This window comes from Maniola hyperantus, chromosome 9, assembly GCF_902806685.2.
Source record: "Maniola hyperantus chromosome 9, iAphHyp1.2, whole genome shotgun sequence".
Classification (NCBI taxonomy): domain Eukaryota; kingdom Metazoa; phylum Arthropoda; class Insecta; order Lepidoptera; family Nymphalidae; genus Maniola; species Maniola hyperantus.
Genome location: NC_048544.1, coordinates 8,637,031 through 8,664,934, shown reverse-complemented (window position 1 = coordinate 8,664,934; position 27,904 = coordinate 8,637,031). Strand labels below are relative to the sequence as shown.

The 27,904-nt window shown below is 34.6% G+C and overlaps 2 protein-coding genes, 1 long non-coding RNA gene and 1 pseudogene across 3 annotated transcripts in view; 2 read left to right on the top strand and 2 right to left on the bottom strand.

Moving 5' to 3' along the window:
- The window catches only part of Flo2 (flotillin-2), a 240,649-nt gene that overhangs the window by 143,242 nt on the left and 69,503 nt on the right, over positions 1-27,904 (bottom strand). The gene's annotated exons all lie outside the window — the stretch shown is intronic.
- The window catches only part of LOC117985599 (glucose dehydrogenase [FAD, quinone]-like), an 87,329-nt gene that overhangs the window by 25,501 nt on the left and 33,924 nt on the right, over positions 1-27,904 (top strand). The window lies entirely within an intron of this gene.
- The window catches only part of LOC138402780 (uncharacterized), a 91,289-nt gene that overhangs the window by 61,935 nt on the left and 1,450 nt on the right, over positions 1-27,904 (bottom strand). The gene's annotated exons all lie outside the window — the stretch shown is intronic.
- Positions 4,510-26,412, top strand: LOC138402738 (glucose dehydrogenase [FAD, quinone]-like; annotated as a pseudogene).

The following is a 27,904-nucleotide window of genomic DNA, read 5'->3' as shown; positions in this document are numbered from 1 at the left end:
ATACAGAGTCCAAAATAATATTATTAGGGTCTCGTAACAAAGTATTGATAAAAAGTTAACCATCATAGTGTGTGTTGCGACTGTCCGTCCGTCCTTCTGTCACATCTTCTTTTTTCAGCTATTAGTAGGTAATGCTATCGACTTGAAATTTGAAATGATTTAGAGTTATGCTTGTCCAACCTTCCTGCAAAGCTTACAAAGTGAAAAATCTGAAATAATGGAAATAAATATAATTAGAGTCGACAGAAGTTTATGTAAACTTTCCAGGATAAGTAAAACGAAGTCTCTAACTAGTACAGTTTTTAGAAACCAGCAATAAAATGTTATAAACAAACTTAGTTTTGCGGTCCTAAATATAAAAGATTTGTTTTTCGAGACTGGTGCATGATTGTTTCTTTCCAAGAGATCGTTGGGTGAGTCTGAATCGCACTTGGCCGTTTTTTTATTTATTTTTGTCCGTCTGTCTGTTCTGCCCCACACTACAACTACAACAGAATGAATACAATTTGGCATACGTATTTATTGCTTATTTTCTGGATTAACATCAGTACCCATAATATTATAAATGTGAAAGTGTGTTTGTTTGTTGGCTTATTGGTTTGTCCTTCAAAATGGGTTAAAGACCTGAAGAGTGACATAGGCTATTTTTTATCCCGGAAAATTAAAGATTTCCCACGGGATTTTTGAAAACCTAAATCCACGCGGACGAAGTCGCGGGCATCATCTAGTTTAGAATGTTTTTCATCCCAAAAACAATACGGTTCTGTCTGGATATGAAATGATTTTTTTTTGTCATCGTATTTAACTGCATAAATCCGACAAATCTGGATCAATTTCGACAAGTTTTAATACAATGGAATCGGTCAAAGTAAGGCAAAAAAAATATCATAGGTAAATTAAAGGTATACCTACTTAACAATAAATACTACCTATTTAGAGTATAAAATATACATATATATATATATATATATACACAAATACATAATATATTATGTAACTAAGTATGTCCTTGTCTAAACAAAGGTATGTAATTTTCGTACTTGAAAGTGTACCTTCTTTAATGAATGAATGCAAGATATTATTAGATTTTTATACAAAGACATCGTGAGAAACTAGAAAACACCACCAACCTGTTATTTTGTTAATACATTGTTTAAATAATAGCCCCCCTCTATGATAGTGTCATAAAATGCATAGACAATTAGACACAGTAAATACTCCTTACAATCTTAAGGTTCGCCGTAATTAATGTTTATTTGGTGCAGGCATATCCCCGTTACTATGTACATAATATAGTAATTAAGCCATGAATGACAAGATCATATGAGCAGAGCCTTACTCTGTGGCAAGATGACCGATATAAGAAAGAGAAAATGATAATTAAAAAATCCGCATTATCTATATCTGACTTAAGGTGGAAGACACGGTCTGCCCACAAAATTCAAATTTAATTTGGTTTTCGCAATAAGTAAAATAATACGACAAAGTAGGCTTATGGCATTCAAATTGAGCCCTTAGCAGTATCATCTTCACAGGCTTATATAAAAATCTTTACTTGAAAGTGTCCAGTTTAAGAAATTAGTCAAAATAATGAGTTTGACGTGAGCTACTCACAAATTAGTCATTATTTTGACTAATTTCTTTCAAGTAAAGATCTTTATATAAACTTGTGAAGATGATATTGCTAGCGCGAAATTTGAATGCCATAAGTCTACGTTGTCGCATATTAGTTTACAAATTGTGAAAAACCAAATTAAATTTGAATTTCGCGGGCAGACCCGTGTCTTGGGCCTTAATAGAAATCAATATAATTATAGTAGACTAGGTGATGCCTACGATATTTTGTGATATAATATAATACGTGTATAAATAAATCATATAAAAATTCATTTCTCCAAACGTCCAGGTGTCTATCGTAAATTAGACAATTAAATTTTCAGTCTCTATTTTACAAAAAAAAATTTCAAAATGTTTCAACAAGCGTAGAGCGTTAATTAATATTCGTAAAGTTAACTGTAAAAATGTTAATTGTAAAATGGAAATCGTAAAATTAATTTGAGACATGTTCAACGGCTTAAATTGAAAAACTAATTTTGTAACGTAAATTTAATTCGTCAAATGTATCATTTCGTTAGTGTTAAAGTTTGTGAAAAATATTTAGGTAAGTATAATTTCTATTAGCTTATACCCGCAACTTCGTCCGCATGGACTACACAAATTTCAATACTTACCCTATTTTACCCTCTTATGGGTTGAATTTTGAATAATCCTTTAGCAGTAGCTACGTCATATTAATAGTTATCTGCCGTTCAGCTCGATTCATCCAGTAGTTTGAGCCATAGAGTAGGATGGTTTCTGCTGTGCGTTGATAGATCAGTCAGTCAGTTAGTCACCTTTTCTTTTTATATATTTAGATCAAACTTATAGTACAACTTTTGTAAAAAACAAATTGTAAAAATCGGTACAAATTTGACGGAGTTATGAAGTAAAATCGATAAAAATAATTGTAAATTTTCTGTACTGTATCCCGATTCCCAAAGAAGCCCTTATGTTTTTCTGGATAAAAATTACCCTATAGGTATCTTAACTCGGAGTATTAGATATACTTATATCGTAACGTTAGAATATAAATCTAGGAATCGGCCGCATCGGAATCTGTTCAGTAATTTCAAAGTGAAGCGTGACAGGTAGAAAGACCGCCGATTAAAATTTTCAAAATACTATAAGTACTTATTTAATGTAAAGAAGTTGTCCATTTACAGTTCTATTATAAGTATAAATATTATGAACTTTTACTGTTTTAGCGTAAGTTGATGTCCGCAGCTGATTTGATAATTAAACCACATAAATAATAATAGAATCCCCGTAGCTTTAGTTTTAAGTTCAAGTAATTTAGTATCACTATTAGATCACTATCTTACCATTATCTTACAAATCCAACAATTTACAATCAAAAAGTGTAATGATTTGACTTTGACTTTGAATGATACATATGGTTCGAAGGTAGGCATTAGAACTCTCGGTGCGCGAATCTGACTTGCACTTGGCCAGGTTTTTCTTCTAGAGAACAGTAGGTAATACTTTGTACTTGGGAATAAATAATCCTATTAATGTCTATCATTATTTTATTAAAGGTCAAACAATTCAAGGTTTTACATAAACTTGACAGCCATAATATTGTTTACCACAGAACCTAAAATGAGGTAGGTACCTAATAGATACGTATAATATCTAGTAGAAATGTTAAAGAGAGAGAGAGCCAGTGCATGCCATACCCTCGTTATTTTATAAAAGTTTAAACTTGACCAGCAAATTCATAATTCATAATTTGGAATATTCTACATTAAATTGAAACTACATTTTTAATAATAGTCTAGAACTAATCAAAGCAAACGTTCAAACTTTAATCCACACTCCATACTATAATTATAAATGCGAAAGTGTGTGTAGCTGTCTATCCATCTGTCTGTCTGTATGTCTGCTAGATTTTCACGGTCCAACAGTTTAACCGATTGTGATCAAATTTGGTACTCAGATAGCTTGCATACTGGGGAAGGACATAAGCTACTTTTTATCCCGGAAAATCAAAGAGTTCCCACGGGATATTTAAAAACATAAATCCACGCGGAACAAGTCGCAGGCATGATCTAGTTAAAAATAAAATCAATATTCTTTAGTGTACTTAAAACACCTGACAACAAATACTTTTTGATGTGAGATTTTATGTTAAGAAAATTCGTTTTTTATTCTTAAATACGCAAAAATCCGCTGGTTTAAACAAAGTATTAATTCAAAATACAGGTCTTATTAGCTTTAACTATAAGCAGCTTTTGGTTGCGGCAGTTTCTCGTCAGTGCATACCCGTAGGGGTATGCCCTCACCAGAGACTGCCGCAACGCAACGCAACACAGCGAGTAGGCCTCCTCCTAGGCCTCCTCCTAGGCCGAGTGGAGCGAAGAGGGGAGGTCTGGCGACATCCATAGCAAATTCCATCCAAAAGAAGATCAACTAGATTAAGTTGAATGAAGGAACGACGAAGCATAGCCAATTAAAAAAAACAGTCACACAGCCAGTCCAGCGGCAAAATAGTGATTTGGTCTTTATTTTACCGTTTGTCAATTAACAGTTAAAATATCTATACAACCATTAGTGGAAAATTATATGAGTGTTATTTTGCCGGCACGCACCGGCTCCACCGCATCACTATAAAGTACCTAATACTAGCAATTACCATCACAGATACTAGACACTGCCATAAATAAAAGTTTATACGATATTAATAACATATCAACATTGTTATTAACTAGCTTAGACCGCGACTTCGTCTGCGTGGACTACACAAATTTTCAAAAATCCTTTCTTAGCGGATGTCTACGTCATAATAGCTATCTGCATGCAAAATTTCAGCCCAAGCCGTCCAGTAGTTTGAGCTGTGCGTTGATAGATCAGTCAGTCAGCTTTTCTTTATATATATATATATATTGTATAGATAGATATATTACTGGTACGATGATATTGGCGGTACTAAGTAAAGACTTTTTGAACTCGAAGACCCAACTCCTCAGGCCTGATTCTGTAAGGAATTGCATTCTTAAATCGTGGTGATACACCAATTGGGATTTTTAAATTGCAAATGCATGGGATTTTTAAAGAATAAAAGTTTAAATGCTTTTACGAAATTTGGTACTGAGATTTCTTGCATCACGGGGACGGGCTACTACGAATTTTGTCCTGGAAAATCAAAAGTTCCCACAGGATTTTTAAAAACCTAAATCCACGTGGGCGAAACCGCGGGGATTAACTAGTATAATATAAGTATGGAAGTATAGATAACGTGTTAATTTAGTTTAAGTTATAAATGTATAGATATATAACTATATGAATCACACATTACACGCACAAAGACCAAAGTATGTTATAAACAAAAACAACGTTATAATACTGGAATACTGGACGAACTGGTATAAAAACGGTAGGCCTTAATGTCATATACCGGGGAATACCACATGTACCACTACTCATGTGCCTTAACCACAACGGCTAAAAGACTTGATTGTATATAATAAAAGTTAATAACGGTAGAAAACTGCCGTGACTTCGTCATCTAATTAATTCTTATGTATCGTTTTATTAACTCACACATTGCTTTAATAGGAACTAGTGATACATACAAAGTTCTACTTCACTGTCATAAATTGTGCAGGTTTCCAGGTGTATCTATTCAAAAAAACCTATGAGATGGGTAATACATTGTGGGTATTTCATAGAATAGATTTGTTATAAGAACATAGTACTACTAATTCCTTCACGGTCAAGGCTTGTTTATGGAACGAGCTTCCCTCGCAAATTCATCGTGATGAATCCCTTACTAAATTTAAAATTGACGTCAAAGATCATTACCTATCTCTTTGCTATCACCAGTAACGGCATAGTTTATTACTGAAATCTATATGTATATTGTAAATGTATAATATATATCTGTGTAGTCTTTCTATATTTATTTTGTATATATTAGTGTATTAATAAAATACATATTTTAATATTATACCTACTATATGGTTTAGTTTATTTAGCTATTAGTATTTAGGTTTATTATATACAGCACCTCCTACTGTCTATTTGTTCGTTTTCTCCCTAGGCGTTAAGGTGTCTGGAAGAGATCGCTATTTTTAGCGATAAGACCGCCTTTTTGTTCCAAATTTTTAAGACTTCTTTTTTGTAACCTATTATTTGTGAATTGTGGTACAATAAAGAATATTCATACATAGTATCTAAGGTACCTAAGTAGTTTTCAGTTTTAAGAGAAGTAAGTATAGCAGACATTCAGAGAAAAATCTGAAAACCGTGAATTTGTGGTTACATAACACAAAAAAAATTAAATTGTGGTCATGAACTAATAATTAGTATTTTCTAAGTAAGATAACTGTATCAAGTTGGGTATCATATAAAAGGTCTTCACCTGTGCATTCTAAAACAGATTTTTATTAATTTTTATGTAGGTATCATAGTTTTTGAATTATCCTGCAAAATGTCGAAAAAATACAACTGTAGTACGGAACCCTCATTGCACGAGCCTGACTCGCACTTGGCCGGTTTTTATATATAGAGAAGATCAACCAACTAACTAATCAATAAAACTTTGTAGACATGTTCTAGTAACAAATATATGTCTGTGGTTTATAAGACTTCCGTAAAAATGTGTAGTTTCTAAGATCCAGCTCAAAGATTTGCAGGTAATGAAGCTCATGTAAAAAAACTAAACCAAGGGATTTCCTATCTATTATTTTATTTAATAATGTCTAGGTCTTTTTATGCTCTCTAAGCGAGAACGAATCTCATACGCCACAATTTATGTAATACCTACTAGATGATGCCCGCGTGGTTTTAGGTTTTTTAAAAATCCCGTGGGAAGTCTTTGATTTCTTAGGATAAAAATTCTTTTTCCTTCTCTGGGATGTAAGCTAACTGTACCAACTTTCATCAAAATCGGTTAAACTGTTGGACCGTGAAAAGGTAGTAGACAGACAGACAGACAAACTTTCGCATTTATAATATTAGTATGGACTAGTTTATGCCCGGGACTTCATCCGCGTGGACTACACAAACAACCCCCTATTTGATTTTACCCCCTTGGGGTTGAATTTTCAAAAATCTGCTATTTTTCTTCTAGTTTGAACAAGACACAACTTTTCCCACAGGTATTACTGATAGAAGCTGGTGGTGCTGAACAATTTTTCATGGACATTCCCGTTTTGGCGACTATGTTGCAGTTTACCGAAGCCAACTGGAACTACCAAACAGAACCTCAGGTTAGATTTAAACTCTTTCCATACAGCTATTTCCTATATACTATATATAAAACTAGTTGAGTCGAATTTGTAAAAATCCATTCGTAGTGGTATCTACGATATGGTACAGAGATGACCTACATGCCAAATCCCAAATTTGTAGATCCAGCCGTTTGAGTTTTAAGTCAGTTAATTTTTTCTTTTACATGTATTTTAAATAAATAGATGATATCTGTGTTATTAATCCAAACTTCCAGACAAATATTATAAATTCGAAGCTAGCATCCCGGGGAAGGACATTATGCAACTTTTCGTTCCGGAGAATCAAAGAGTTGCCACGGGATTTTTAACCTAAATCCCTACAGCCTAAATCCAGAAGAACGAAGTTGCAAGTATCATCTTCTTGATACGGAGAAAGCTTACAGCCTAGAGATTGACATAGATTTCTTTTTTATCCTGGAAATTCGAAGAGTTCCCACGGGAATTTTAAAAACCTAAGCCACGCGGATGTAGTCGCGGACGTCATCTAGTGCTATAATAAACAAGATTCAAACATAGAATTCTTACTAAGGTATCCAATTCTCAGTACAGTGGTTTAAATAGTGTACCGTTGGTTACTTCATCAGGTTAAAGAACCTATCATATTACATACGTCTGAAATAATCTTGATTCGGAACAGTTTTAATGAACAGAAAATTTTCCATATCCACCAGAACACGAACTAAGTATAGCCAATTATATCGGGAAAGACCCAACTTTCAAATCGTGTCGGATTAAAAAATAGAACTATGGAAAATTTATGGAACAAATCCGTGTTAACTATACCATACATTCTATTAAAGACGTCACGGAATAAACTAATAATTGTTGTTTTGTGGTTACTACGTTTATTTCAAACCACGGCGCTGGGTATGGCGTGGTGTACAAATATGTTAAGACAGGAAAAGTGTGGTTTCATAATAGTATAATATTATTTAATGAGCCGTAATTAAAATAACGCATGTATTTTTTGCCCTTTATATTTTAACGAGTAGTATTATTTGTATATGCCGGTAATACAATTTGTATTCACGAACAGCCACAGTAGGTACTACATCTGGAAGAACTTAAGTACCTAACGGACACAACGGACGATGTAAAAGATATCTGCGATGTATAAATTGTGTTGGTATTACTAGACTTCTTCGTTCATTTAATGATCATTAAAACCAGAAATATTAATATTATTAAAAAGCCGAAAATAAGATAAGAGTAAGTACAACAATTAATTGGGAAAAAATATATAAATATAACTTTCCGAGTTTCCACCAACTACACCAATTACTATAATATTGTCAAGGTCGATGCACTTTTCAACGCTTTAAATGTCAAGGTTATTTCATCCATGTGTTGGGTTATGCCTGTATGCCTACACTCTCTCCGTGTTTTAATGATACAGGTTACTATTGTTTTTTTTATTGGTCTTTATGCCTGCTATGCACGATCGATAATATCGTCCAATTTACACGCACACAATTTGTTCTTTGCATGAAGCTTGATCAAATAGGCAAAATCAAAAATCTGTATAGTAGGTACTTCAATTATGTCACAAGTCAGACGATAATCCTGATCATGTGTGGCAGGATTAGCATGGAGTATTTACTTTCTGACCAATCAATGAGTTCACATGGATAGTTAGTTATATGGATTATGGTTTGTCTTGTTTTAGCCGTGACGGTTCACTGGAATAAATTTTTTGACCATATTGCATATTGTATGGACAAAGCTGTCAACTTAAATAAAGTTACTGTTTTAAGATGGTTGTAAATTTGCTACTTCCGTATCGCTTGTTTCAGTTAGGTTTTCTCGAGTTCCTTCGCTCAGATGCTCCCTTGAATTTTACCTAAGAGGAATTCATTCGTAGCGCGCTCCAAACAAACGTAGTTTGGTTCTCATTTGAATATCAACTACTTAATTTAACTCCACAAAATTTCTTAAACACGTTCTAGGAACTGATATCTGTGTCTGTGGTGTCTGATATTTCTGTAAAAATGTGTACTTTTAAAGTTACACGGTCTCAAATATTTATATAGGTACATATCATTCAGCATTTTTAAGGAAATCTGATAAATGATATTGGTTTCTAGAACGGGTCTACAAAATTTTATTTAATTTGTTTTTGTATTGGTTAATATTCAACTGAGAACCAAACTACGTTTTTATGGATAGCGCTGGGGAGCGCGCTAGGGAAACTTCTCTAAAGATCAGTTTTAATCTGTTTGTTATTAGGTTAGGTAAAGTCAAATCCCAGCAGGTTTATTTTTATACAAATAGAGAGCAAACGACTAGGGGTGACTACAGCCGCCCATGAATATTTGCAGCACCAAGGTAAATACGTTCTTAATGTTCTTAAAATAACCGACTAATTTAGTCACAGAGCTTTACAATAATATGTTCTTTTCAAATACAATGAGACAAAAAGAAGCTGTATCCGTAATATAAGCCACCGATTTGAAGAATTTGTTTCTTGCTTATAGTGTCAGCAGTTTTCATTAGAATTGTTCAATGAACAATATCCACCACTCCACAGCTACTACCATACTTTATACACACGCATTGACTTATTTACGTACCTAGGTGCCCGTACGTGACCAAACTTCCAAATTGCTATGATTCAACAATAAACTCTACTTGTAGATGTTCACCTGTCCATGCAAGCATTCCGTTTGGTCTGCAATGCTTTATTAGGAATATTAAATAATGTTTTTATACAAACATGTAAGTGTGTACTTAAAGACAGGAAGGCGGACTGTCTACCTGATACGGCCGCCGTCTATGGGCAATTACTAGTCGGAGACATTAACGTAAGATAACCGAAACACGTAGTTTTACTCCCAATTTCAGACTAAACCAACTACAGAGTTCGGGCCAGTAATTTTTTGGGGAATAAACAAAACCTATTCAGAATATAAAATACTCGTATATCACAGTCCATCCTCGCTTGGGCTCCGATATTTTTTGGTAGCCACAAAAAAGGTATACTTTTCTATATTATATTAGTATATATACATAGATACCTATACTCGTAGATAATTGGTATTTGCAATGTAAATCAGAAATAAGTCTCGCAAAACACTAATGCGCGTGGTCGCCATTTTAGTAACGTTAGCATTAGACCGAAGTTTCGAGCTGATGGTATATTTTTATTTCAGCTGACGTCAAAATGACGTCATTTCGGTGTTAATGAGACATGGTTCCAGCGCAATATTGGAATACATTTTTACATATATACACTAAATCAGTATGATATTATTTTGACTTAACTATCATTCCATGTAGTAGATCTTCTTCACTTGCTATGCCCTTACCCCTAACCAACATAGAAATCTAAATCTTCTTATTTACAAAAATGTGTGCCGCTGCCTGCCTTCTCCAATGCATTCGCACAGTATCTACAATATTCGAAAAAAAGTAAAATTAAAAAGCTATTTCGCTTAAAGGTTACAGGGCCCGAGGTCTAGTTGAGCTCTAGTTTTATTTTTAGTGTTCCGTAACAAAATGGTAAAAACGGGAGCCCTCGCGCTGCGACTATTCGTCTGTCACATAATATTAGTATGGAAGTATGGATTATGAAACAGTGTTTTTAAAGTTAGTAACAATTCTTTAAAAACAAACTCTTAGTTCTTTATGAAGTCCCAAAGACAAAAGGGGTTTATTTTGAGGTGATCGAATTTTAAATAACTATACTCATAACATTTTAACAGTTCTTACCAAGATATCTTGCAAGATATGGAAACCCTCAGTGCGCAACTTTGACTCGCACTTGGCCGGTTTTATATATTTCTAGACTACCGGTTCGGCAAATACGGTGAATTCCTCAAAATAAAATTACTTATAAGAATAAATCTGGCTCCCGCAATAAAACTAAACCATCTACCATCAATACGTCATCATTTGCAGATAAAGCAACTATGGGATGATTTTTAAAATAAACAAAATAAAAGTTTTTCTACATCTTTTTATAGTGCATGTTTATTTGAGTAGTTAATAATACCTTAGGTGGTTCATCATTGGTTACTTATTAGGAACTTACTGACTTATCACTTTGTAGGGACTAGTCATAACTTATAACAGGCGCCCGAACGAAGCGCGCACCCAGTTACTGTGTTTCGGTCGCTTACTAAAATTGTGTGAATTCCTATCTAACAAATTACATAAAGCACTGCCGTCGTTGATAAATTATTTTTGATAAGCGCCCGAAACGCAGCGCACTGGGCGCGCGTTACTACTAGCTCCTTGCACCGTTATTAGGGATGTCACGCTCACCTGGAATAGTTCCAAGAGTATAGTTTATTCATCCACCCTGAAGAGTTTAGCTGATTTTTTGCTTAAAAATGAGCCAGCTACCGGTAAAACCATGCCGCCAAGCGGTTTAGCGTTCCGGTACGATGTCGCCGTGTAGAAACCGACAAAGGGTATGCCATACCCCTTGCAAGTTAGCCCGCTTCGATCTTAGACTGCATCATCACTTACCACCAGATGAGATAGCAGTCAAGGACTAACTTGTAATGAAATAAAAGAAAGCTTCTTTGTCACCAGAATAGGCCATAAATCGCGGTTAATTAATAAATAATAATTATTTTCCTGTAGTTTTACAGTCCACATTATAATCATGTTGTTTCAAACCCATTCAAAAGAATTTAAAAATGGCCGATATATAATGATCAACCCAAACAACTTGTTTTCTATGTCCTTGAACAAGTAACTCGCTCGTGTAAATTCTTGTAATGTATGCGAGAGAATCGAAAATATTTGTATCTTTATTTGTAAAGGCTTCCTGTCTCCACATATTCTTAATTCAATTTATATTTTTATATTTTTAGTTGTGTATACAACTATATATACAACTAATAATATATGCAACATAACGAATATTCATATATTATTATTTATTAGTTGCAGTTCCGCATAGATAAATTCACAAATCTCAATACCGTCAGAACGTTTTCATTTCGTCAACTCGCCTCCGCTTTGCCCGGATGGGATGACCTAGCTATTCTGTACCTAAACTAAAAAGAAAATGTGTTATACATATAAACTTGTGTAAATGTGTTCTATTATTAACAAAGGGTTCATATGTATAACACATTTAAACGTAATGTAGGTATTTAATGAATGAAACTAGTCCGGCTTACATCGACTAACCACGTGAGTACAGCCGGGATTATCTACTTATATTTTATAATCGAAATGTACAATATTTTATGGGAATTTTGTCCGACACAAGCGAATACATATTACACAGACAAACGCGGATCGACACATGAAACTTGGCAAGCCGTGATAGCCTTGTGGTTATGACGTCCGGCTTATATTCGGGATGTCGGGAGTTCGATCCCGATACCTCTAACTTTTCGGAGTTGTGTGTGTTTTAACCAATTAAACGTCAATTGTTTTAACGGTAAAGGAAAATATCGCGAAGAAACCTTCACGCCTGAGAGTTCTCCATAATGTTCTCAAAATTTCATACCTTTGAGAACATTATGGAGAAAGATCTATATCAAAGTTGATATTTCCATTTTACTCAGCCACTTTGGTCTAAAACTCTGTTAATGCGATTGAGAGACAACCCTACACACGAAAATCTAAATTTGACACGTGCCCACGTATCACCACCTTCATATATTTTTGTGTCACCATTCATTTTGAAGACCCGACACCCGGCGGATGGACGGACGACATCAGGCGAGTCACACGAAGCCGCTGGATTCAGACGGCGCAAGACCGTGGTGTGCGGAAGTCCCTACAAGAGACCTATGTCCAGCAGTGGTACCAGTACGTTTGTTTGTTGGTTTGTCCTTCGATTATACCGCAACGGAGCAACGGATCGATGTGATTTCTTGAACGGATACAGCCAAAGACGTGGAGAGCGACTTACGCTATTTTTCCTCCCGGAAAATCGAAGAGTTCCACTTTTCACACCGAGATTTTCACACGACTGTCCAAAAAGAAATGTAATGTTTCAGGGTTCATATACATGTATGTATGTGAATTTCTTTGTTATAAATGCCTAGTTAACAGATTAGGATGTATGGGGTATCGTTAGAATTCTTATATCATCCCGAGTGAAACTGGCTATAATTCAAGAAAAAAATCAATATGGCACATCAGTCGTGTTTTTCAATTTATTTCATTACTAGCTGATGCTCGCGACATCGTCCGCGTGGACTATTAAAATTTCAAACCCCTATTTCACCCCCTTAGAGGTTAAATTTTCAAAAATCCTTTCCTAGCGGATGCCTACGTCATAATCTGCATGCCGAATTTCAGTCCGATCCGTCCAGTAGTTTGGGCTATGCGTTGATAGATCAGTCAGTCAGTCAGTCACCTTTTCTTTTTATATACCTACTAGCTTATGCTCGCGACTTCGTCCGCGTGGACTATAAAAATTTTAAATCCCTATTTCACCCGCTTAGGGGTTGAATTTTTAAAAATCCTTTCTTAGCGGATGCCTACGTCATAATAGCTATCTGCATGCCAAATTTCAGCCCGATCCGTCCAGTGAGCTGTGCGTTGATAGATCAGTCAGTCAGTCAGTCAGTCACCTTTTCCTTTTATATATTTAGATTACTTACCTACTTACTAGTTATAAACCAGAATAAGAAGACGAAATCGCGGAAATCACATAGTAACTATTTAAGCAAAGCAATGGCTTGACTCACAAGTCACAACACAAGTCACAATGATATAGCTATCCACTAAGCATAATCAAGTTGAACTTTAGATATAATTTATACTAAGGCTTGGAAGTATGCAGATTAATGTTCAGAAGTAGGATAAAGAAAAGGGGTCCTCTCTTTAATATCAGTCTTGATAGATGTACTAGAAACTATAACGGGCTCAAAAAACCGGCCAAGTGCGAGTCAGACTCGCGCACTGAAAGTTCCGTACTACAGTCGTATTTTTTCGACATTTTGAATGATAAATTAAAAACTATCATGCATAAAAATAAATAAAAATCTGTTTTAGAGTGTACAAGTAAAGCTCTGTCATATGACACCTAATTGGTATATTTCTCTTATTTTGAAAGTTCAAATTATTTGGACATGAACGAATTTTTATTTTTTTTCTGTGATGTAACCACAAATTATTCCCCTTACGTATGCTATAAGGCCTACCTACCTACCAAATGATTCTAGGTCAACGGAAAGTACCCTTGCCTATAGGCTTCTTGACAGACACGACAGACAGGCAGACAAGAGAGACAACGAAGTGATCCTATAAGGGTTCCTTTTTCCTTTTAAGGTACAGAACCCTAAAAACAATTAGGAAATTGGTTCTCCGTATTTTAAATGCACTCATCGTTTCTGATAATGTAATATTAATATCTATTGCAATAATAATAATTACACAACACAAATAATAAAGCAATGTCAGCATTTACATAATAACAGATAGTCGCTGTTACGAAAATTACACATCTATATACATTATAGGGTAGGATAAAATTATGGGCCCTCCAGGGGAACTACCTTAAATCGTTAAGTTAGATCATTTGACTTAATGGAAACATTCTCCTACTTTTAAAAAGAAACAAAACTGCATTCATAGATTTTCTAAAATTAGCTTGTCTCACCCGAGAATCAAACCAGCTAAAAATTAAAAAAAATACTTCACTATTCGTCGCTATTTTACTCCACAAGTCGATACAGTCAATGTTAAAGATAAAATTTCTCCAAGAAACAATAGGTCTTAACACTCGTCTGTCGTACAAGATATCCATAAAATCGAATATTAAGTACACAAGTTCATTAAACAACATTACCTAGAACTGTTTACTTTCAACTGATATTTTAAACCAAACACCCAAACAAAACACCGACAAAAACAAACTCAAATACCACCGAAACCAAATCAATAAAAATGTTCGTTCAAATTTCAAAATAACCGTCCCGCACCGCTATTTTTAAACTTGTCGTCAGAACCACAGTTAAAACGCCTCGTGTAAACAGGAACTAACTGTGCATAAAATTATTCTACCATAGCTGATCCCCGCGGCTTCGCCCGCGTAGATTTAGGTTTTTAAAGATCCCGTATAGCCTATGTCACTCAGGAATAATGTAGCTTTCTACTGGTGAAAGAATTTTTAAAATCGGTTCAGTAGTTCTAAAGATTACCCCCTACAAACAAACTTAACGACATTACCTCTTTATATAATACAACGGGCCGTGCAGCAGAAATCGTAATATTTTAATTTCGCCATAACTTCAAAACCAAACGTCCAATTTTAATCATTCAAAGACCAAATATTATCTCCATAAACTGTTCTTAGTGATGAAATCATTTATTTTGATAAGGAATAATAGCATGAGTAAAATAAACGCGTTTAAATGTAGTCCAAAAAAAAATCAAGATTTTTAAATAAAAAAATGGTTGCTGTGCCTCACTCGACATAGATGGGTATAGTGTGTCGCGGACTTTTTTGTAGATATTTATAAGATCTACAATTAATTAGAACATTTTATGGTTCTATCTTTTATAGTTTAGGCAGCGTACGCAAAATAAGTAACTTTTCTGGTTGATTTTTTACACCTTGTGTCCGAAAAACCCAAATATCTTACGGAACCCTATTTTTTTCCAAAATAAAATATAGCCTATGTTACTCGTGGATAATGTAGCTTTCGAATGGTGAAAGAATTTTTAAAATCGGTCCAGTAGTTTTTGAGCCTATTCAGTACAAACAAACAAACAAACAAACAAACAAACAAACAAACAAACAAACAAACAAACAAACAAACAAACAAAGTTTTCCTCTTTATAATATTAGTGTAGATTAAACGATTTTTTTATCTAAGTCTTCAACAAGGTACCTACTTAGAGATTCAACAAGTAAAAGATGTGTTATAATTCTCCTATAACTCTTACATCCAAATGAACATTACATTGTATGAAGTACAATTTTAATTTATTCTAGCCAGTTACTTATCTTACTTACGTTATAATATTATAAGATAATTTCATTATTCTGCTCAAAGTGCGATCCAAAATAAGATAACTAGCCTTTATAGGTTGTAAATCGGAAAAAACTTACGGATTTACTACACTTACTTACTCATTTTTTCTTTGTATCTACGAGACACCATTTCCGTATATTATGTTTGCCGATTTCGATTATTATGGATTATTCAAAATCGTTTTAATTTACTAGTCACAAAAATGTTAAATATAACAGCTCTATAAATTAGCTACTTCCTTTATTAACAGCCAAGGAACAGAATTAGTTAATAAATGATGTTGTATGATCACATTAATCTATGCTCTTTAGAGCATATTATGTTTTTAACACGCTTCACCTTTTTGAACTAAAAGCTCATTAATTTCCCAATATATAATCACTTCCCTTCTAAGACCTCCCTTCATCACATTTTAAAGATATTTAATCTATCTGCTACAGAATCCTTGAAAGGGTAGAGCCATTTACTATATATAATTTTTTTTAAGTAAGAGCAACGCCCTTCCGGCGTCCGTGTTTCCTGCCACGTATAATTTAGGTACCTTCAAGGGAAGAGTGAAAGGCAACTTCTAGGCAAGCGCACTCCAATTTAGACCTCATCATTGCTTTCTTTAAGCAATCATTGTCGTTAAGCGCGAGCCTATCATGCAAAAAAAAAAGCCTGTGGAGAGTGAAATTGACAAACTACAGGTGATAAGACTAACAATAAGTGTATACTCTATGATAGGACTATTTAGCATCACTCGATTGCTACCATCAACGAATAATTCAATTTTTTAATTTTCTAATTCAAAGAGACGTTTAGTTGGTTGCATCGTCCTTCTTTTTATGAAGTTAAAAATTTTAGAAATTAAGAGTTTTTTTTACTTCATTTCTATTATATGTCATAATTATTCAGGCCCTTCAATCACCTCCAAACCAGTTTTATTTTATAGTTACGAAAAAAAAATCGACACAGAAATGCTTTCGAGGCCAGTTTGATTTGGTGCACAGTTATGCTGCAAATATCTTAATCTGTGAGGTGGAACAAGGTTTTGGAAGCAAAAGGTCTGCAAAAGGTCTGAAAACGTTGCGCATTAGAAGAACTTTGAAAACTTTCCTATATTTGGATAAAACCTCTGAAATGGCAATTAGTCGTAACAGACTTATGTAGTTTATAAAATAAAACTGTATAAAATATTTATTAAAAATATTAATTTATTTTTAAAAATCCCATGGAAACTGATTTTTCCGGAATAAAAAGTAACCTATGTCCTTCCCCGGGCTGCAAGCTTCATCTTCACTCTGGGGTGGTCTCCGTGCTGTTGTGGATGCAAGCTATCTCGGTAGTAAATTTCGTTAAAATCGGATGAACGGTGGGGCCGTAAAAAGCTAGCGGACAGACAGATAGACAGACCAACATACAGACCGACACACTTTCGCATTTATAATATTAGTATGGATTACATCCGGTCATTAAAACTATACTTAGTTGAAATAATCTGAGTGATAATGACAACACAACCTACAAATGACTAGGCCATAATTCAAGCTTATGAATTTCATACTAATTATTTAGCTATAGAAATATAAAATAAAGCTAAAAATCAGGTAAGCGAATAAAATATACTTATTAGTATATTATATATGAACATAAGCTAGTATGTAGTTTATTATATGAACATAAGCTTTATATTATGTTCATATTGTCATACATATAAATGACTTTACGAGCGTTCAAAGTTGTATATAAATTGTATAATCTTGTGAATTACAATTAGCAGTATAATTATTACTAATTACCAATAATAATAAGGAAAATTAATGTAATCCACGCGGACGAAGTCGCGGGCTTAAGCAAGTTATCTATATAATAATGTTTCAGAGGCGTCTCGGTCATAACATATTACAATTCAGATCGTGATCCGGTGAAGGAGACACTGGGGTCATTAGATACTTATCTGTATTAGTTAATATTCTGTACGCATAGTCAGTCTAATACACGAAGGAGGAAAAACACGAAACAATAAACTTAAGTTAAACTACGGATAAGTCTCCTTTACGTCAATTTCAAATAAATATCATATAGTCTGAACACTATCATTATCACTAACATGTAGGAACGAACGCTAGTCATCGCTAAAGCCTGACTGATCTATAGAGCGTACCTACTTTGACTTGACTCAGACTTAAATTTCAGTTAAAACGAAATTACAATTTATGCCACCGATAATAATATGCTGTCTCGTTTTAACAGTATCATAAGTGTGAGCAAAGTCAAAGTCAAATGATTTATTCAAAATAGGCAACATGTTTAGGTATTCCTGAAAGGCCGGCAACGCAGCACCTCTGGTGCTGCAAATGTTCATGGGCGACGGTAATCATTAAACATCAGGTGACCCGCCTGCTCGTTTGCTCGCAGAGAGATATCTATTTAAAAAAATGTTACTCTTATTGATTGTCAAAATTGTTAGATTTGTTAGACATAGTGGTGATAATTAATTACGTAAACTTAAAACTAAAGCTACGAGGGTTCCAAACGCACCTAGGTCTCAGAAGAGCCCACAACAAACTCAGCCGGGTATTCTTTTTATTATCACCACTTTACAAAATCAAGAGAAGGTTTACAAATTTACGCTCGGCCATACGAACGAAGCCATTGCGTGGCTATTTATAGTAATTTAGAGTGATGTTTATAATTTTTTTATGCTTGATCCAATAAATGGATTGTTACCAAATCTATCATAGTTTATTTTGGTATACATTTTTGGTTGAATTTATGTTTTATTCAATACAAAAAGTTGTCTTAAACTAGCCATATAATTCGTGAAAATTGGCAACAGTTCTTTCAGTAATGTGATTAAAAATCCATATTCTAGTCCACATTATAAGGCAATAAGACTATATTTCTGATATTCAGATAATTTTTTTAGTAAATTAGATGATTTTCAAGGACAGATTTCGGGCTTTAAAGTTGAGTCTGTTATTTATTTAATTAAAACTAGGTGCGGGAGATTGGACACTACAAAATAAATAACATAGATTTTGTAAATATGATACAATAAAAGTCAATACGAAAGATTGATTTATTTTAAACATGTATTCAATTACATAAAAGTTCGTCCTATGATGGTAAATTTGGAGCTTGAAATCTTAGAATTTCATATTTCAAGGGATAGCGGGCCCTTAAACTTACTAGAACTATCACAAAGATGCTAAGCAACTCATTCCTAATCTTTCTTATCATTTAAATAATCCTTTACATTGTATTAGGATTTTCCAATAGGTAAGTTTACGTTTATGAAACTTTGAACTTGTTGAGATACATCTCCAATATGTCTGCTGGAAGCTTATTGAAGTTATAAAATGCGCTCTATAGATCTTAACCAAAGGGTCTAAATAGTAGTCTTCTTAGTCGAGTTTTTCTTAGGACCTGTATATTCGGAAAGTGGGAACCACCGCATTACTATCCTGAAAAAATCCCTACCGCTATGTGAGTAATAGGAAGGGGTCACGACACTCAGCAATGAGATACGATGCATAGAGAGAAATCAAAGGAAGTACAAAATACGTTTTGAAAGTCATTACCTAAGTGGGACTTTTTATTGAAAAATAATAATGTTTCCATTTTTCCATTACTAAGTAGTAAGTACGGAACCTAAAAAAAGGCTTGTGTTCTCGCCTTATTGTTCGTTACTTTTATAATGACAACTGACGTCTATAAAGCAAAAAGTCATAATAGAAAAAGTGTACATGTCTTTTGTTAATATAGTATATAAAAAAATAATGGACAACCACGAATTTTATTCAACCAAATTAAATGAAGATTACTCAGAACATTTGTAAAAAAGTCTACAAAGAGATATTTAGCTTAAAAAAATATCAGTATACCAGCATACAATAGGTACTTCTCACATTATTTCGCTTAGCACTTAGCAGCTGTTAGAATCACGAATATTTTTAGACGGATCCATAACCGACATAATGTGTCGAGTATCTAATCTACACTAATAATAAAACTGTAACCGGACGATTTTTGTACACTAAATATATTTTGAGATATACTACCCCAAAACAATTTTTTTTTAATTTTTATCTGTCTGTCGGTCTGTCCGTCTGTCTGCCTGTCTGTTTATGCCCGCATCGCGCAAAAACTACTGACCATATTTAGGAATGAAATTTGATACAATGGTAGCTGATACTTCGGGTCCATATAGGCTAGTTTTTATTCCGATATTAAGTATTCTTCGGGATACCTACGGGATCAAATTTTCTATCGATTTTACTCCAGTGGTAAGGACGTCCGACCGTACAACCCCTTTTGCAATAAAAGAATTAAATTCTTTAATTTGAAATATACCTATTCAAAATTTCGAGTTGATAGCATCAGCAGTTACTGAAACAAGTGTATGAGTAAAAAAATTGCGCCCAACATGTGAAATGTATATATGTCTACTAAACCAGTCATCCGATCTCTTAAAAATATAGAAGTTTCTTTAAAAACCTATACCATACCCTGTGTTCACCTTTAACCTTGTTAGTTACGAGTAGGTAGGTATATATACCTACGCAGAACAGAAAAATAAAACGTTTGATTTCTTTATGACTTGATATTTTTTAAGACGTCAATGGTAGATATTTTAAAATTTTGACTGTCATCTTGTTTTGTACAAGTGAAGGCAATTTTTTTCTCTATCTACAAGTAAAGACTTACTACAACAATGAACGAAGTAATGCGGAGTTAAGTGCGTTTTGAACGATTAACGCTGAGTTCTTCGAAACAAATTCAAAAAAATTGTAGCTATTAAACTAATTTTATCACAACAATTCTATGGAGTCTCGTGATTAAATTAATTTAATCCCCACTGAATTTTTTAATTTCTTTCGAACAACTCAGCATAAAATCACTTGCCTAAACAGTGAAGAAAAACATTGTGAGGAAACCTGCATGCCTTCATACACCCACAAGAAAAGTCTGATCACAATAAAGATGCTATAATATAATTAAACTAGCTTATGCCCGCGACTTCGTCCGCGTGGACTATACAAATTTCGGACCCCTTTTTTACCCCCTTAGGGGTTGAATTTTCAAAAATCCTTTTTTAGCGGATGTCTACGTCATAATAGCTATCTGCATGCTTTTCGACCCGATCCAGTAGTTTGAGCTGTGCGTTGATAGATCAGTCGGTGCAATGGACCAAAAATGGACTCGCGCACGGAGGGTTCCGTACAAGATTAAGTGCTTTCAATATTTTTTAATTTACTGGCGGCCTATTTGAAATTTTATTATTTGTTGTTAAAGCGGCAATAGAAATACACATTTTGTGAAAATTTCAAGTCTCTACTTATTACGGTTCAAGAGATACAGCCCGCCGACTGGCAGACGGACGGATGGACGGACGGACAGCGGAGGCTTAGTAATAGGGTCCCATTGGCACTTTTCTGGTACGGAACCTAAAAACTGTTAAAATAATGAAGTACATTTGAATTTTTCATAATTTGAAGAAATTTTTATGATTAATTTTGAATTAAAAAAGTCACTAATTTACTTTGGAGGCCATTTACATCAAATAAGCCCCTATTAAGGTTAGGTTTTTTTTTTTTATTTCTAAAGTGGTAAGTTCATAAAAGTTTTAAGAATTACTTAGATGCCATTAGCGCCATTTTTCAATTTTTTTTCATGTCTTGACATTTGTAACTACTGCGCTCGAACAATAATTTTGAACTTTCGGTAAAATTTTAGTCATGTTCCATAATGCCTAGGTAAATCGTAATTTTTTAGGCAATAGTAGAGTTCATGTTTACTAATTACCACAAAAAACATGTACAAAAAGTACTACTGAAAGAAAAAAAAAGAAAAACCACTGACGGATGAAAATTATGAAGAAATCATTAAAAAATTCATATCTCCTAAACTACTAAAAATCGCTGAACATACATAGGGGTGATTTGGATACCCCATAATATTATTATTATTATTAAGCCTTTATTTATTTTCCTTATCTTTAAAATATAAGGTATTTAAATTTTTCTTTTAGCAGTCACATCCCCGGCCACCTGTATATTCAATGTAACCCCTTAGTTTTGTTAATTTTTTAGGGTTCCGTACATCAAAAGGAAAAACGGAACCCTTATAGGATCACTTTGTTGTCTGTGTTTCTGTCAAGAAACCTACACCGTTCCCTACTACTACCCTTCCCGTACTTACTTCCCGTTGACCTAGAATCATGAAATTTGGCAGGAAGGTGGGTCTTATAGCTGGCATTAGGGGAAAAATCTGAAAACCGTGAATTTGTGGTTACATAACACAAAAAAAATTAATTTGTGGTCATAAACTAATAATTAGTATTTTCAATTTTCGAAGTAAGATAACTATATCAAGTGGATACCCCACTACACATATAAAAGGGCTTCATCTGTGCATTCTAAAACTAGTTTTTATTTATTTTTACACATCATAGTTTTATAATTATCGTGCAAAATGTCGAAAAAATACGACTAAATAACGGAACCCTCGTGGCGCGAGCCTGACTCGCACTTGGCCGGTTTTTCTTATGCATAGTTATTTTAAAAAGATAAGATGATTTCTTGATAGTAATCATTGCTTAGACTTAAAATTCGAACGGTTCCTAATAACTAGCGACTTATCAACACAATGATGAGTGCGTATCGGCCACACAAAAGATAATAACGTAAACCCACATACCTAGGCTAATTTCACAAGAACTGGAGTGAAATAATTCTATTCTGCTGTGATTCGAGATGTCACAATGTCTACAACAACGTACTGGAAGTTATGGAAAATTACGAGATGAGTAATTAGTATTACGATATCTAGATTTTGGGTAAAACTTCATGACGAACAATAATTGATAATGAGTTAAACCGCATGTTTGACTTTCCAAAATTGACTTTTAGAACCACATTCAAGTTCTCATAAATAGTCAAGGGCAATAATAATGTTTAACGTGATTCATTATTATTGACGAACCTCACTACTAGAATACCCACCCATACCTTCACGATAGTTGATGACGTTGTTAAACTTACGTTCTGGCTCTATTCATCTCTTTTTTGTTATGACTGATCAGTCTGTAGGTACAGACTGATCAGTCCGGATTCGCTCGGATGAAATTTGATAATGTTATTTCTGGATAAAGTAGCTTTTTTTATTCATTATAATCCATACTTTAATATTATAAATGCGAAAGTGTGTCTGTCTGTCTGTCTGCTAGCTCCTCACGGCTCAACCGTTTAACCGATTCTGACGAAATTTGGTACAGAGATAGCTTGCATCCCAGGGAAGGACTTAGGCTAATTGAAAAATGAAGGCCGGAAAATTGAAGAGTTCCCACAGGATTTTTAAAAACCTAAATCTACGCTGACGAAATCGCGGGCATCATCTAGTGGTTATATAAATTCTAATGATGAAAGAATAATAATTAAAATCGGTTCAGTAATTTCAAAGTTTATCGATTATAAACAAACAAACAAATGTATTCTTTTTATAATGGTCAGTATGGATTAAATTAAACCAGCTGTTGGCACGGCTCTCCGCAAGTCGGAATTCAAAGCATAGCAATTCATGACTTAGGTATGAAACTAGTTCTAGAAGATAGCTTGTATTCCGGGGACGGATATATAGGCTACTTTTATATCCTAGAAAAGTAAAGAGTTCCCACGAAAGTAAAAGTTGCGGGCAATATCTAGTTTGTTAAATTTTTAGAGAGTGAGAGAGAGCCCCTAGCGCGCTTCTCAGCGCTTCTGATACAAACTTAGTTTTGTTTAAAGATTTATATTATGTAAATCTTCGAGCCCGTGTAAAATTAAAACTATGCATTTTTCATAAATCTGGAAACCATAGACACAAATATTAATTTCTAGAACGTGTCTACAAAATATACCTATAGTTTTATTGGTAGATATTCAAATGAGAACCAAACTTCGTTTGTTTGGAGCACACTACGGACAAACTCCTCATAAAGGGACAGCGTCATGGCACCCGGACCTCCAATTATACGTATTGCATGCATGACATTTACTCCAAATACCAAGAAGTTAGTGCCTGTATGATTAAAACAAAACTTCCTTTTCCTTACGCATCTGTTTTTAACTGATCGTATGGATGACATGTTTCTTTGTTTCATGACATTCAGTAGTAGGTTCCGCTTCCAGGCCCTCTGTAACGTTACTGTGATTGGCAACAAAACATTGAAAGTTGTACTGTTATCTGTCAACAAATAATAAAATACAACTGCTTCAGGAAAATAGTTGTGAACTGTGACCCTAGTTACCATAGGTAGGTACCGGTAGGTACAGTACGCGGAAGAAAGTAATGTACATAGACCTTTAGAAGAAGATAGCAGATTTGTAGAGCATTGTCTCTGTCGTAGAGACCGACAAAACGTCATATACATAGGTATGAGTAACAGAGACAAAGCTCTACAAAGCCGAAATGTCATTCTAAAGGCCGATGTATATTACTTTCTGCCGCGTACTGTACACGAACCTACAGAGGAATAATAGAATATTAAAAATGAACCTTGAACATTCAATATCACTCAGTTCTAAAGATGTATAATAGTTTACTCAATAGGGAAACCAAGGTAAAATGGCGATCTAAACATTGGCCTTACCATTTCCAGGAGGCCGGCTGCTTGGGCATGCGTGCTGGTCGCTGCGCATGGCCAAGGGGAAAAGTCGTCGGTGGATCCTCTGTTTTACATTCCATGATGCACACCCGTGGCAACAGGAAAGACTATGATCGATGGGCTGCTAATGGAAATTCAGGTAATTTAATTATTATTCGATGTGAAAACTTCTTGAGAGGCGTTGGACAATTTTGGAAGACGATAAACTTCAAGGCCGCGTACAAATTAAAAAAAAATTGGTAGTAGGGTTTCATTTTAAAATATATTTGAGTCAATTTTAATATAAAAAATAACATAATAATTGTTTTTTACAGGATGGAATTATGATAATATTTTAAAAAATCAGAGAATATGCAAATTCCGGGATTAGCAAACGATACAAAATACCACTCTATATATGGACCGATAAATATTCAAGAACCAAATTGGAGAACCCCATTGTCCCGAGCATTTTTAGAAGCAGGCATAGAAACTGGTGGTAGGGTTGTCGATTATAATGGACAGAAACAAATTGGATATTCTTACATTCAGTTTACTATGAACAATGGAACAAGAGTAAGGTCGAGTCGCGCATTCCTACACCCGATCACAAACCGCAAAAACTTCCATCTAGTAAAAAATGCAATAGTTACAAAAATTCTCATAGATCCTTGGAAGAAGAGAGCTTTTGGTGTACAATTAATGAAAGATGGAAAAAACAACATAGTCAAAGCAAGAAGGGAAGTGATTCTATCTGCAGGTGCCATTAATTCACCATAATTATTAATTTTAAGTGGAATCGGTCCAACGGAGCATTTAACAAATAAGAACATTTCAACCTTTATTAATTTGCCAGTTGGTTATAATCTTCAAGATCACTGGGCACTCGGAGGAACTCACATTCACAATAAACACAACAGACTCACTGAGATTTGAAAGCATTGCCACTTCAGATAATGTTATTGACTATTTTTGTCATCATACTGGCCCTTTAGCAGCTCCGACTAGCACGGAAGCTATTGCCTTCATTGACACAAAGGACCTACATAACTCAGATGGCTATCCAGATTTAGAGTTACTATTTGTGGCCGGTTCCATAGTATCGCAGCCAGCATACGAACATGCTTTTGCCATTGACGAACATTTATATGACGTGGTTTATAAGCCGATAAGTAACAGGCATACTTGGATGGTATTTCCGATGATATTACGTCCTAAGTCAAGAGGCCGAATAACTTTAAAAAGCAATGATCCTTTAGAGAAACCATTGATATACGCAAACAACTTTATAGATGGTGGGCATGATGAAAAGATAATATTATATGGCATCAGAAAAGTTATAGAATTATCAAAAACTAAAGCATTTCAAATATATGGAAGCAAATTACATGATATACCAATACCGAAATGTGCTAATTTGAAATTTGGTTCGGATTTGTATTGGAAATGCGCAATGAAAACGATTACAAATACAATCTATCACCATTGCTGCACTGCTAAAATGGGACCAAGAAGCGATCCAGAGGCCGTTGTAGATGCTCGTCTAAAAGTTTATGGAATCGCAGGACTTAGAGTAGTAGATGCCAGTATAATGCCACATATACCAGCCGCTCATACGAATGCACCAACGATGATGATCGCTGAAAAAGCAGCTGACATGATTAAAGAAGACTGGGGAATCTCCATTTAAATTCAGGCAGATTTCTCTTTTTTAAAATATGTGGAAGAAGTTTATTATTAAAAATACTGTTCTCCATCTTCCATGGTGCTAGGATTTGAAACTCGCACCTGAAGCCGCTGCGACACTGTTATCAGACCCACCAGTACCAAAGCAGACCAGCAAACGAGTCGCAGGGAGCCGTAGGAGTCAGGCGGCGGAGGACCGTGATGTTCAGCTTTGGACGTCTATCAGTTGACGATGATTGATCAATCATCAATAATGATGATGACTGTTCTATCGTAACAACTGATCGACAAAACTTTGCAGACGTGGTACACGATGAACTTGAGAAACCCAAGGTTAAACTGCATTTGGTTTTTCGATAGATACAAACTTTTTGAACTATTTAGTTTGTGTTTAGACAATACCCGCGAATGGTGCGATTAAGATGATGCCCGCGACTTGACTTTGTTCACGTCGATTTAGAATACCATGGGAACTTTTTGATTTTCTTCATCCGTCTCCAGAATGCAAGCTATCTCTGTACCAAATAAATGACGTTGGTGACTTCGTCAATGTAGATTTAGGTATTTTAAAAATCTCGTGGAAACTCTCTGATTTTCCGGGATAAAAAGTGGCGTATGTCCGACTCCGAGATGCAAGGTACATATGTCTATTATTTCGTCTGATTTTTTAATGTACAAATTTGTATTTGTTTAATGGATGGCCCTTGAAAGACTAGCAGACAGACAGACACACTTTCGCATTTATAATACTCTTAGTACGGATTATTTTAATCAATTAACAGAGACGTGTTAATTTTCATGAAGTTATGTTAAATGAAGATATCAAATGGCAAATCACTGTGAAAGATTATGATTTTTATGCTTACTTTATATGTATTTATATTATGTTTACTGATATGCCAAGCTAGAACACATTATGATTGTGTAACAGTTCGTGATATTTTTGTTATGGAATTTTATTTATTAAGATCATTGTGTCAGAAAATAAATTGTATACACAGTAGCAAAAATTTTAATTTAAATTCATTTAAAACCCCATAACACCAAATTCAGGCTTGAAAACCTCTTTTTACTTGAAAACTAATAAAAATATAGGTAGTGTTAATTAGCTTATCAAAACTCTTAATCAGTTAATCATTTAATTTAACTAATTTATGAAATGAAATCCTGTTTATTAGCTTTCAGTTATTTAATTCTAAAGCTATCAATTCTGAAGATGTACATAATATATACAAATCCCTACAAAGCGCTGTACCGCGGCTGCCGAACCACGGCTGCCGGATCGCGACTGCCGGATCGCGATTGCCGGATCGCGACTGCCGTGATCCGAATGTTACCTTAAACTTATAGTACAATAAGCTGTTGGTATTCCCAATAAAATAGAATAATAAAAACTCATAGGCTCATTAACTTGAGGTGCCTAGCCGCTGTGTTTATTTAGTGTCCTTCTAGAAACTAGAGCTAAAATCAGGAAAAATGAAATGGAAGGCCGGTAACGCTACGGCAGTTCCTCTGGTGCTGCAACTGTTCATGGGCGGCAGTCGCTTAACATGGTGACCCGCCTGCTCGTTTGCTCGCTATTAGTATGTATGTTTAAAAAAATGCTTTAGATACAGACAAATAAAAGTGCTTTTGTCTACTTTTATTCAAAACTAGCTTATGCTCGCGACTTCATCAGCGTGGACTACAGAAATTTCAAACGCCTATTTCACCCCCGTAGGGGTTGAATTTTCAAAAATCCTTTCTTAACGGATGCCTACGTCATAATAGCTATCAGCATGCCAAATTTCAGCCCGATCCGTCCAGTAGTTTGAGCTGTGCGCTGATAG